Source organism: Suncus etruscus, chromosome X (assembly GCF_024139225.1).
Source record: "Suncus etruscus isolate mSunEtr1 chromosome X, mSunEtr1.pri.cur, whole genome shotgun sequence".
Lineage (NCBI taxonomy): Eukaryota > Metazoa > Chordata > Mammalia > Eulipotyphla > Soricidae > Suncus > Suncus etruscus.
In genome coordinates, this window is record NC_064868.1 from 40193359 (window position 1) to 40207312 (window position 13954).

At 38.5% G+C, this 13954-nt stretch overlaps 1 protein-coding gene and 1 non-coding gene across 2 annotated transcripts in view; both read left to right on the forward strand.

Moving 5' to 3' along the window:
- The window catches only part of OTC (ornithine transcarbamylase), a 152945-nt gene that overhangs the window by 39125 nt on the left and 99866 nt on the right, over window positions 1-13954 (forward strand). The window lies entirely within an intron of this gene.
- On the forward strand, window positions 7890-8052 carry LOC125999993 (U1 spliceosomal RNA). Its single transcript, XR_007492405.1, has one exon. It is a non-coding gene; the product is annotated as a U1 spliceosomal RNA (small nuclear RNA).

The following is a 13954-nucleotide window of genomic DNA, read 5'->3' on the forward strand; positions in this document are numbered from 1 at the left end:
CTGTAAAGTTTCTGAGCTGTTTTTTAATCTGTGAAGCCATGTATTCTTCCTTCAAACCTGAAAGAGAGTTTTGCTGGGTGCAATATTCTAGGCGAAGCATTTGTTTCATTGAGTTTTGTCACTATGTCCTACCACTGCCTTCTGGCCTTGAGTGTTTCTTGTGACAGGTCTGCTGTAAATCTCAAGGATTCTCTCTTGAATGTAATTTCCCTTTTTGATCTTGCTGCTTTCAGAATTCTGTCTCTATCTATGGGATTCATCATTGTGACTAGGATGTGTCTTGGGGTGTTTTTTTCTGAGGTCTCTTTTAGTTGTACTCTTCGGACATGCAGGATTTGATCACATGTATTCTTTAGCTCTGGTAGTTTCTCTTTACTGATGTTCTTGACCATTGGTTCTTCCTGGAGATTTTCTTCCTGGGTCTCTGGGACTCCAATGAGTCTTAAGTTATTTCTGTTGAACTTATCATAGACTTCTATTTTCATCTATTCCCATTATTTGACTAATTTTTTCTTGTCTGTTTATTTGCTTTAAGGCTTTTTTCTGATCTCTTCTGCTGTATGGATTGTCATGCATTGCATCTTTCAGCTCACTAACTCTATCCTAAGCTGCTGTTACTATGATGGAGAGCTTATCCACTGATTCTGTCAATTTGTCTATTGAGTTTTTCAGACCTGTTATTTGATCTGTTATTTCAGTTTGGATTTTTCCGATTTCTGTCTTCATATTTTCTTGTTTCTTATTAGTGTTCTGTTCAACTCGATCTATACTTTCTTTGAGTTCTGTGAACATCCTCCATATTTCTTCTCTAAACGCCATGTCTGAGAGACTGACTAGTTGGTTGGCCATTTTTGGGTCATCAGAGTTGCCATCTTTATTCTCTATGCCTGGTGCTGGTCTGCGTTGTTTCCCCATTGTCACACTTGTATTGTCATTTTTTCTACTTGTTGTGGTGGCATTCATTGGCTAAATGATGTGTATGGCCACGGTCCTCTACATCCACCCTTTCTGGGCGGGTCGACTCACCCCCAAGGAAGGGGAGCCCTCCGTGGATGAAGCCACACAAAGGATCAAATCTTAGGCCTGAGCACGCAGCAGAGAAGACAGTCCAGAGAGATGTGCTGGGGTTCAGAGATCCAGCACAGTTCCTAGTGTGATTTTTTTTCTGCGTGGTGCAGTGGGATTCATTCAATTAAAAAGCGCACAACCACAAAGCAAAGCGGAGTGGCGGTCCTCTTCTAGAGACACTAGGAGAGCAATTTTGCTGGGCCTTTTTTGGCCCTCTCAGGAGATGTTCAGGACATAGGACAGTAGAAAAACACTCACAGTCTCTTGCAGTTGGTAACTACTAGGCAGGCGCAGATTTCTCCAACCTGACATCACAGACAGGGGACCTGCCTTTCTGCAATGTACTGCTGATAGCCAGTTTTTACTCAACGACACTGTCTTTCTTGGCTTTCCAGCCCAGCCTGGGTTACTCTAGGAGAGCGATTTTGCTGGACCCTTTTTGGCCCACTCAGGAGAGGTTCAGGACACAGGACAGTAGAAAAACATGCGCAGGAAACACTCACAGTCTCTCACCAAGACTTTTTTGTAGGCTTTTGTGTCAAGCAGAACCAAAAAGGTGAACTCACATACACACACACACACACACACACATGAAATAAATAAAATGAGTTCAAAAAAGTAATTGAAGGAAAAAAGTGATGTAAGAGACTACCTTACATTTGGGAATAAACAGAATAAGAGTTATAATTATAGAGGTATTAAACTTATAAAGGAAATATACGCTTTCTGATTAAGTCTTTTGAGATATTCTTCTGAAGGGCTGAAATCCAGGGCACATTTTCATCACACACCCTCGTCTGGTTGAGTTTGAGAAATGATTTACAGCAGGACATGATTGGTAGAGCCCTTTACTGGGGGTCCTCTGGAGCAGAGTCCAGTATCGTGCTACAGTCCACATTTGGTGGCGGGTGAGAAGGGCCTCAAAGTATGAGTCAGCAGAAGTGTTGTTTGTAGTTTTTTGCCAGGGGATGAGATGTTGGGCTGAAAGGGTGTCCTTCCACTTTGAGAGCTGGGTGTGATTTATTGGGGCAGAGGTCGGTCTTGGTACCTAAGTTAAGAGCTGAGAGTAAAGAGCATTAAATAAGGAGGGATATCAAATTGGGTTCAGTGGGTGAAGGGATAGAAGGTTTTCTGAAGGGGGAGGAGGGATAGTATATAGGAGGGGCTATATACACTTTAGGCATGGAATGTTAACAATTTAGGTTTGGCACTCAGAGAGGAGTCCTCTGTCTAAATATTCATACCCACATAAAGACATGCATTAGTGGTCTTTTCTTAAGTTGTTGTTAGAAGTCTGACCCTCATAGGATGGGTCTGAGCTCTTAAGAAGTGGTTGAATTAAGATAAATAATTAGCTTAGATATAGCTTAGGAAAGAGAGAAAAGGAGAACAAAAGATAAGAGAGAAGAGAGAAGAAAAATTATTAAATACAGTAAAAATAAGTTTAAAAAAATTGGGCCTGTGCGTCGGAGTTAGAAGTTTTTTCCAATTTCTAGGCACTTCATCAGTGATGGGGTTGGTTCTTTCTAAATGAAGGTCTCAGGGTTAGAGAATGGCTGGAGTATTTTAGGAAACATATAGTTTTCACGTCTAGAGTACTAAGCAATGTGGTAGTGAGGCCTATAAGAGGTGGCTACCCTGTCTAGTATCATCTGCTGCATCTTCTGCATGACGTTCCTTTCCGAAAGAGAAACTTACAGTGTGGGTTTTATTTAACATGGATTGAATTGAAAATAGAAGAAGAAGAAGAAGAAGAAGAAGAAGAAGAAGAAGAAGAAGAAGAAGAAGAAGAAGAAGAGGAGGGGGAGGAGGAGGAGGAGGAGAAGAAGAAGAAGAAGAAGAAGAAGAAGAGAAGAAGAAGGAGGAGGAGGAGGAGAAGGAAGAGAAGGAGGGAAGGAGGAGGAGGAAGAAGAAAAGGAGAGAAGGAGGAAGAGGCAGGGAAAAGAGAGATTGGAAATGGTAATTTGCCAAAACATATTCGATGAGTTAAGTTCTGTAACTTAAGTCTGTGGTTCACAGTTGACTGTTTCAGTGGTTTGAATGAACGTATGCTTTAGTTCCTACTAGAGGACACAAAGAAAAGAAAATGGTAAATTGAAGTATTTTATCAATACATTATCATAATGCAAACTGTATATGGTATCTAGTATGACTGAGCACCGAGGTGCAAAATTAGGGTGTCCACCCTTTATATCTAAGAACCACTATGGACAAAGAAGCTAAAGGGTAATTTTATACCTGGTAAGATTAAGGCATTAAAACATATTGTTAGTAATCTCTGCATCTGGAGTCTCTGGCTTCCAATCTTATTCTTCACCTGGTTCTGTGGATAAATACCTTAAGACATTATATAGGCCTTTGTAGTTAGAGGCTGACTGCAGACCTGTTCACTCTAAACCGCTGTTTCCATTGTTGCTGGTTTCTTTATGCTATAATGTATAATCGAGGCTTTGTTTTGCCCCTCTTCCACTTGATTTGAGTTCTTCTCACTAAATGCTGACAACTATGCCCAGGGTTTAATTTTTTTAAAAGACATTACAAAGTTATTCAAGATTGGGTTTCAGGCTTACAGTGTTTCGATATTAATCCTTTCACCAGGGTTCACTTCCCTCCATCCCTACCCCGATTTGTCTTTCACCTATCTGCTTATACAAGAGGTGCTTTGTTTAATTAAAGAAACTGCATCACATAGTTGACATAGTTGACTATAATACATGTTTCCATGTAATTGAAAAATTACTAAATAAAGAATATAAATACAAAAGAAAAAGGAAGAGTAGAATGTTTTAAGAAAGAAAGTAAAATGAAAAGACACAGTATTAAATTTTTTGTATTTCAAATAAAGTTATTAATACAGTAGCAGAAGGTTTAGTAGCCTCTTGTTGTGAACTATTTTGTTAAACTGGTATGTTCCTACAGGGATTGCAGCATCAAATAAATGAAGTTGTCCAGAAATTTAAAGCAATATTACTGATACTGTGGCTTTTGTTGGATGTATTCTCAGCTGCCAGGCCTCCTAAAAAAGCACTGGTGTTATCAGCTAAAAGAAAAGCATACCTAAAGTGTTGTCAGATTGGTGTCCTAGAAGAGAATTGTAGAGGGGTGGTAAGGTGGGATTATCAGCAAAATGGTGATTCTGGATAATGGATACCAAGGTATGGCTTTGTGACGGTGGTGGTTTGGTCCTTTCTAACAGGTACTGTTTTTAAATATGAATTTTTGCATGTAATTGCACTGTGGTTTACAGTACTGTTGCTGATAAGATTTCATGCATAGCACTTTACCACCTTTCAGCACCATCGCCTCCTCCTAGAGGGAGCTGGTGAAATGTGCACCTACTGATCTTCCAAATTCTATATTTCCAGAAGAAACAGTCATATTATCATAACTCAGAGAGTATATATGAACAATTTAGGCAGGAAAATATTCTAATTATGTCTAGAAAAGGTGGAAACCTCTCCTAACTCCCAATTTGCAAATGCCAACCAAAGGTCAATCTTATAGTAGACTTTTAGTATATAATGCCATCCTAGTATTCCAATATTAAATAATTATTTAATAAAATGAAGAATTATCATATTAAATAATGCACAGTTAGTTGGACATCTCTCTTCTGCAATTTGCTAAATGTCATTTAGCTAGTTATAGTCTGCCAAGTAAGATTGTATCCTATGCCCATAGGAGAACCTTAATATTTAAATTGTTTAGATGTGTGTGTGTGTGTGTGTGTGTGTGTGTGTAGTGTGAATGCTTTAAGGACTAGGCTCCCTACTTGGTAAGAATCAACTGTTGTGTTTCAAGTATGCTGCTCAGATGGTAAAACACAGGCCTTGTATTTATAAGATTTGACCTCTGGTACATCTCTGGACATCTCTCCCTGAAACACCAAAACAACCAGTTGAATCTCTCATTCTGTTCTCTGCCCACTTTGAGAAGTCTCTTAGCAATTTTGCCCTATCCCCTTAATATATCAACATAAAACTCACCATAGGCATATATTTGTTTAAAATTATCCTCATATTTTATTATATGGTCACATTTTGTCCATTCTCTGTGCTCTACTGAGGAAAATGTTAAGCATTCTATACCTGTTCAGTGGTAGAGGGCAGAACCCTGATTTACTAAGCCCTAGATTTAATCCTTGGCACCATAATTGTTTTAAAAAAGAGTTGGATAATTTGTTTCCCCCTTGGCACCAACTTTACTTCTCCTGTTAGATGTGACAATAGATGTTACACATAAGCATGACTCAGACCACCAGATATTTGAAAATCTAAACAGAAAAGTAACTTAGCAACAGCACTAGGACATTATCACTCGAGTTTTAAGGTTTTGTATTTCTTCTGTAATGATAGCTGTTCATGCCTGATGCTCTGAGTCTGCAATTGAAAAGTACATAATAGCTTCACAGTCATTTTCACTCTAATACAGTAGTTAGTAACGCAGCTTCAGGAACCATGTGTATAAAAAACACCAGATAAAACCAAATAATGTAACATTATTCTACTTCAATAATTTCCCCTATAGATGTAATTTACTTATGGTAGTTAGTGGTTGCTAAAGTGTGCTCTGCCAGTGTAAATGTTGGAGAAATGGAAATCAAACTAAACCACAGTAGTCTTTCCTAGGGTTGCCATACAAAGCATGTTACTAAAATAACAGAAAGGATTTGCCCCTTCCTGCTTTTGGTGGCTCTTCAGGATGCTTCTTGGTCATTTTTGGCATACAGCTACTATAACTCTCTAGCTCTGTTTCCACTTTTACCTAGGCTACTTCTATATATTTTGTAGTTTATCCACCTTTTTAGTGATAACAACAGTAATTGCATTTAGGACTCATCAAACTCCAATATACTTAACTAAGAGCAGTATACTTAACTAATTACGATATGCCCAAATCAAACTTCTAAACAAGTTCATACTCTAACGTTCTAGGTGGTGAAGAATTAAGAAGTAGAAATTAGTCTTCAATAGCATAGTCACTTGCTTGTGTAGCAATGCAGCACTTTAAATTATTTTCATTCCTATAGCTTATAATGGAAGTCATAGACAGTTTTGTGCATGGGATACCGTACTTAAAAGAAGAGTTTATTTTTTACTTTTGTTTGTTTTTGTTTGGGGGCCAAACCCGGCATTGCTCAGGGTTTACTCCTAGCTCTTCACTCAAAAATCATTTTTGGTGGGCTCAAAAAAACATATGGGATGCTAGGGATCAAATCTGGGTCAGCCATGTCAGACAAATGCCCTACCTATTCTACTATGGCTCTGGTCCAAAAGAGTAACCTTTTTATTTCCTAAATGAATGAAATTCTTAAAGAGGGAATACTGTTATTATATTTTTGTCAATAATAGTAAGACTGGGAACGTCCATCTTGTGGGGGTTTTTTGAAAAAAATTTTCAAGCATGGGCACATAATGGGATCTGTGTAACTAATTAAGTACTGATACATTGACATATATTGATCCTAATACACTGATATCTGAGGATATCTTATTCTTTCATGAACATTTGTGTGGAAATAAGATGACACCAAGAAGGCATGGCATGGGTAAATGGTAAGGAAAGTCAATCCCTCAGAGTTTGAAATATTTTAGCTTAATGGCAATTTGTCAGAGTGTAAATAGCAGGGGCCTTGTAGCAAAGTTGGGCTTCTGTTCAAGTCCCATTGACCTTGTGGTTTGGTCCATTGCTTCTGAGTCATCAGTACCTCAACTGTGAAATAGTTGTGTAAATATTCTCTTACCGAGGTAATTGCAGACAGATGAATAATGCTTCCAAAGGACAGGCACAAAATAAATTCAAATCATGAAGTTTGAATCAAATGGTAGTCTACCACATTATCGTCATATTTATGGCTTCCTATCTGCTTATAGGATTCAAATCTAATATGCCTATAACACATTTTGAGGAAGTCGTTCTTGATGCCCTCCCTATTTAAGACTGAGGGCCTCTAAACTAGATGCTAGCAACTTATTTAGAAAATATAAGGGAATGGAACAGAGGGTAGAGAAGGGAAGTTATGTCTTCCAAAGAACAGGGATAAAAACATGTCAGTGCCCAAGGATAAAGCTCAGGTCTACATTTAAGAACTGTACTTTAGGGCCGGAGAGATAGCATGGAGGTAAGGCATTTGCCTTTCATGCAGAAGGTCATTGGTTCAAATCCTGGTGTCCCATATGTCCCCATGCCTGCCAGGAGCGATTTCTGAGCATGGAGCCAGGAGTGACCCCTGAGCACTGCAGGTGTGACCCAAAAACCATAAAATAAAAAAGAATTGTACTTTACCATTGACCACAACTCTACACCCAGAAACTAATGTCTAAATAAAATTGGGATGTTATAGAAGAATTTATGATAAAATGCATATGACAATATTATTAAACTTTTTGGACTTATTCTAATACCAAATTATTTGATAAAAGGAACACATTTAAGCTTGCTAACAGTATTATCTTATGTCCTCACTAGTTATATTTATATATGATATATATACATGTGTGTATATATATTTATAACTACCATTATCACCTAAGTAAATGTTCAAATATACTATCTGAGGGAAGGAGACTAAGCCAGAAAGTGATTTTTTTTTTTTTGGTTTTTTTGGGCCACACCCTGTGAGGCTCAGGGGTTACTCCTGGCTATGCGCTCAGAAGTTGCTCCTGGCTTCTTGGGGGGCCATATGGGACGCCGGGGGATCGAACCGCGGTCCGTCCTAGGCTAGCGCAGGCAAGGCAGGCACCTTACCTCCAGCGCCACCGCCCGGCCCCAGAAAGTGATTTCTTGACCAAGAATCTTTGATTGCTTTATTAAAAAGTTAAATAATTCTTGGCAGGGGTGATACCATGACCACGAAGGTTGTTTTTCTCAGGTAAGACTTATTCATTGCACTCTGGATGTGCTGACCCCTGTGATTTCTCCAAATGTGATAAACTTAACTGCATAATTTGTGATAGTGGGTAACTCTGTTTATACTCATGTTCTGCAATGATGAAGAAAGTAAAAACAAGAAACACAAACACATATATATGCAGAAGTTCAAGGCTGTCAGGGCTGCATGGATGCACACTACAGAGGCCCAAGACTGCCAGAACCTGGAGCATCAAGGCTCTCAGGGGCCCATGGGGCCCAGTTGCTAAGTGGGGCCTCGAACCCACCAGAGACATCAACATATATTGCCTGCCTGTCTGGGACTGAGAGAAAAAGAGAAGAGAAGAAAATTTATATGTTTTATTCCTCCTGGTGTCTGAGACCTGTATAATTGGGTGGATAGGTAGGTAGATAGATAGATAGATATAGATAGATAGATAGATAGATAGATGATATATAGATAGATGATAGATAGATAGATAGATAGATGATAGAGATAAAAATTCACATGCCAGAGGGGGCTGGGGAGGCCTGGGTTCAAAGAAGACAGAAAAGTAAATAGATACAAAGCAGGCAGCATTTCTCCCATGCTTTATCTCTGGCTCCTGTGAGCCAGCAGGCACTGCTTTGGTCACTATTCTAGTTCAAGATTTTCTCTTTATAATTACATAACAAGGGGCATATCCAGAGGACATAGCTAGGTAAAACAGTCATAACAGTAGAGTTATTCAAGGGGCATGGCTAAGTCCAAATGCCATATACATATATTTTTAAATTTTTATTTTATTGAAGCAATTATAATTAACAGAGTCCTTCATAGTTGAATTTCAGTTATACAATGAGTGAGGTCCCTTTCCACCACCTGTGTTAACCTCCCTCCACGAATGGACCCAGACTGCATCCTATCCCATTACCCTTTGTTATGTGGCTTGCCAGTGTAATAGGCCCTTTTGAGTTTATATTGTTAAAGTTTAGGTTCCTTGATTCTATTACCCTTGAATTTGGCTTGAATATTCAGGTCTGTACTTATTTTTCCCCACCAATGCATCTGAGACAACTTGGCCACTGGTCCCCATATGTTTTTAATGTCTATTTCTTCTCTATCTTTATTTGTGTATAAGAAAACCATTGATATTTTAGTGTTAATTTTGTATCCTGCCGCATTGCTCTATGACTATTATGTCCAGAAGCATTTTGATAATCTTTAGGGTTTTCTAAATATAGTAGCATGTCATCTGCAAACAGTGAGAGCTTGATTTCTTTTATTTTTGGGGGGGTACTGTCACACCCTATGGTGCTCAGGGGTTACTCTTGGCTCTGCACTCAGAAGTCACTTTTGGTAGGCATGAGGACCATATGGGATGCCAGGTTTCAAACCATCATCTGCTCAAATCAGCTGCTCAAATCAGCACCCTCCCCGGTGCTATTTTTCCAGCCCCCAACTTCTTCATTTCTTATTGGATGCTCTTTATTTTATTTTATTTTTTTTGGTTTTTGGGCCACACCCATTTGACGCTCAGGGGTTACTCCTGGCATTGCGCTCAGAAGCCGCTCCTGGCTTGGGGGACCATATGGGACGCCGGGGGATCGAACCGCGGTCCATCCTAATCTAGCGCAGGCAAGGCAGGCACCTTACCTCCAGCGCCACCGCCCGGCCCCTGGATGCTCTTTATATCATTTTCTTGCCTAACTGCTATTTCAAGTACTTCCAGTACTATATTAAATAGGAATGGGGATATGGGGAAGACTTGCTTTGTGCCAGATCTTAAGGTAAAGGTTTTCAGTTTTTCTGCTTTGAGTATAATATCTGCCATTGTCTTGTGGTAAATGGCCTTGAATATATTGAGAAAAGTACTTTCCATTCCATTCCTGTTGAGATTTTTTTTTATCATGACTGGGTGTTGGAACTTATCAAATGCTTTCTCTGAATCTATTGATATGATCATATAATATTTCTTTCTTTCTTTTGTTGATATTGCGTATTTTGTTGATTGATTAGCAGATGTTAAACCATACTTGCATCTCTGGAATAAAACCTACTTGGTTATGATGTATGACCTTCTTGATGAGGCATTGGATCATAGTTGCGAGGATTTTGTTGAGATTTCCACCTGTGTTCATCTGGGATATTGATCTGTAATTTTCTTTTTTTGAAGCCTGTGTCATATTTTGGTATCAGGATGATATTATCTTCATAAAAACTATTTTGGAGTGTTCCTGTTTCTTTAGTTTCCTGGAAGAACCTGAAAAGTATTTGTTGCAGGTCCTCTTGAAAGGTTTAAAAGAATTTGTTAGTGAATTCATCTGGGCCTGGGCTTTTGTTTTTGAAAAAAAAAATTGATTACCATTTTAATCCCATAGATAGTGATGGGACTGTTTAGATATGCTATATTATCCTGATTCAATCGTGAAAATGATAAGAATTTATCCATTTCTTCCAGATTCTCTTGTTTTGTGGCATAGAGTTTCTCAAAGCAGTCTCTGATTACTCTTTGAATCTCTGAAGAATCTGTAGTGATCTTCCCTTTTCATTTCTAAATTGATTTATTAATTTTCTCACTCTCCCTTTATTAGTTTTGCTAGTGGTATCTGTTGATCTTGTTGAATTTTTCAAAGAACAACCTTCGCTTTCATTTTTCTTTTGAATTGTTCTTTGAATTTCCACTTCTTCAATTTCTGCTCTCAGATTTGTTATTTCCTTCTGCCTACCTAATTTTGGTTCATTTTGTTGATGACTTTCTAATTTTATAAGCTGTGTAATCAATAAATTTATTTATGTAGGCCCCTTCTTGCTTGTAAAGCTATCAATTTTTCTTTTAGTACTGCTTTTGCAGTGTCCCACAGATTCTGGTGATTTCTGTCTTCACATTTGTTTTCAGGAATCTTTTGATTACCTCTTTGATTTCACCTCAGATGCACTGATTGTTCAGTAGTGGTCTGTTCAATATCCAGGTGTTAAAGTTTTTCTTCTGTTTCTATTTGTAGTTTGCTTCTAATATCAGTGCATTATTATCTGAGAAGGTAGTTTGTATAATTTCTATCCTTGATTTTATAGAGGTATGTCTTATGGTACAGCATGTGGTCTATCCTAGAGAATGACCCATGTGGATGGGAGAACAATGTGTATTGTGTGTGTGTGTGAACATGTTCTTTTTTGTTTGGGGGGTCACACCCAGCAGCACTCAGGAGTTCTGGTTTTGAGCTCAGAAATTGCTCCTGGCTGTGATGGGGGACCATATGGGATTCAAGGATTTGAACCACCATCTGTCCTGGTTCAGCTGCATGCAAGGCAAATGCCTTACAATGGTGCTATCTCTCCAGCCTGTCAACTGTCAATAATTTTTAAATATTTTGCTGGTCCCTTTTTATGTTTAGGAGTGTGATTTCTTTTTTTTTTTTTTGTGGTTTTTGGGTCACACCCGGCAGTGCTCAGGGGTTATTCCTGGCTCCAGGCTCAGAAATTGCTCCTGGCAGGCACGGGGGACCATATGGGGCGCCGGGATTTGAACCGATGACCTCCTGCATGAAAGGCAAACGCCTTACCTCCATGCTATCTCTCCGGCCCCCAGGAGTGTGATTTCTTCCTGCTGTACATATCTCTTTATTATTAAGAAATATTCATCTTTGTCCCTAAAAACTCTTCTCAGTCTAAAGTTTGTTTCATCTGATATTAATATTGCTACTCCAGATTTTGTAAGGGAGTTGTTTGCTTGGATGATTGTCCTTCCACATCTGATTTTGTGTCTAAGTTTTTCTGACTATTCAGACTATTTTTAGACTATTCTTGTAGGCAGCAGAAAGTTGGTTTCAGCTTTTTGATTCATTTTGTCACTCTGTGTTACTTAACTGATATATTTTGTCCATTGATGTTGAGAGAGATAATTGCCATAATATTTAATGTCGTCTTTTTGTGAAGTTTGGTATGACTTTTGGTCTATCTGTCTTAAAGTAGAACTTTTAGTTTGTCTTTTTTTATTTGTTTTGGTTTGGTTTTTGGACCACACCCAGTGACGCTCAGGGGTCACTCCTGGCTATGCAGTTAGAAATTGCTCCTGGCTCGGGGGACCATATAGGACACTGGGGGATAGAACTGTGATCTGTCCTAGGTCATTAGCATGCAAGGCAAATGCTCTATCACTGTGCCACTGCTCCAGCCCCTCAGTTTGTCTTTTAAGGCTGAATTTGAGTCTGTAAAGTTTATGAGCTGTTGTTTATCCATGAAGTTATGTAAACTTAGCTTCCCCATTGATCTTTGCATTTATTGGTTTGGAATGCTAGAGTATCAGGGTATTTAAAAAGTTATCTATTGACCAGTTTATATGAAAGTTGGCTCCATGTATATCTTCTTTAGAGGTTTATTTTAAACTAGCAAGGTTGTCTAAGTGTAATATTAATATTGCATACTAGTTCATTGATTTTTTCTGCTGAGTTTTGAGTTGTATATTTTCTATAAGAAATAAGTTTTAGATCCAGTCTGCTAGAAAGTTCATTATATAAATAAAATGACTTCATGTGGACACACTATTGTCTACATGGATTATGAAAAGGAGGGTTGTTGGGGATGATGGGAGTTTCCCTGTTCCAGCCAGACACAGGCCTGACTGTCCCCAGGGGACCAATGATCAGCAATGGCGCTAGGACCCAGAAGGAGGCTGAGTAAAGACCCAAAAAGACAGCCTAATTTGCATTTTATGAAGGGAATTAAGACGTGAGATTCCATATTCCCTCCCAGACACAAATCTGCTGGCCTCTAAGGGCAAATGATCAATGATGCCACTGAAGCCCAGAAGGAGGCTGAAGAAAGTCTAGAAAAAATGCCCCAATCACGCTTGGTGAAGGGTATTAGGACACATGTACATATATTTTTAAATAGGACTAACTCCACGCAATGCTTGGACCAATGCATTGTATTTAGGGACCACCAGGGCCACACCTGTAAGTGTCTGAGGTTTTGGAGGGTGCACGAAACACTTAAGATGGAATTCAGGCCCTCATACATACTAGGTCCTCACAGCAGTTCAGCCAAAACTCCCGCCCTCGAAACCTTTATTTTTAAATGAAAGTAGAATTCTCAATGATGTCATTATACATAGTCATAATTTTCTCTCAATGAGGGACAGACAGTAGGAACAGTATTTATGGAGCTTGCCCCATATTTGGCCAATGCATATTCAACACCTAACATTCCATATGGTTCCTTGAGCATCATCAAGAGTGATTCCTGAGTGCAGAGCCTGGAATAAGCACTCAGCACTGTTGGGTGAGTCCTAAAAATAGATAAAAATGTCTATTACTGCTTGCTAGTCAGGTATTCAATACTAGATCATTACAATAGATTCAACAGTAGATAATTAACATTAATAATATACTGGAATTTAGTGTCACAAAGCAGAAAAGAAGAATTCATGGCAGAAGGCTACGAATATACAACTTCTATTTGACTTTGGCTTTGGTTTTTGTAACACTTTTACCATGACTCAAAAGTCATGGTTCAAAAGACTTTTACTATGACTCAAAAATGTGTTCCTTCAAGATCATTTTCCTGATTTTACCCTAGACCATAAGGATAAGTATCTGATTTTCCATCTTATTATTATCTTTTATTTTATTGTCTGAATCAGGTGCCAAGAAAGATGGCAAAAGGGCTGGAGCACATGCGTTACTTGTGGAAACCCCAAATTTGATCCTTATAACCACCAGATGTATCCCTTCTGCCTCCCCCCAAAAATAATTGTTTCTCACACTACTGTTGTTTTGTTTTTCAATGTTTATATTAAGTCAAATAGACTCTGCACCAGACCTTCCCAAAAATATTGGGAACATTGCTTATGATGATTTTGTTCTGTTTTGTTTCACCTTCTCTGTGTTTTAGTTCATTTCTAAATTTTGATCTTATATAAAATAAAAAAGTCAGTAATAACAGAAACTCAAGGAAGATAAAGTCTATATGCTCTATATCAAATCCATCTTAGGTCTGTGACTTTCAAAAAGGAAAAATGTCAAGGAATAATAGAAA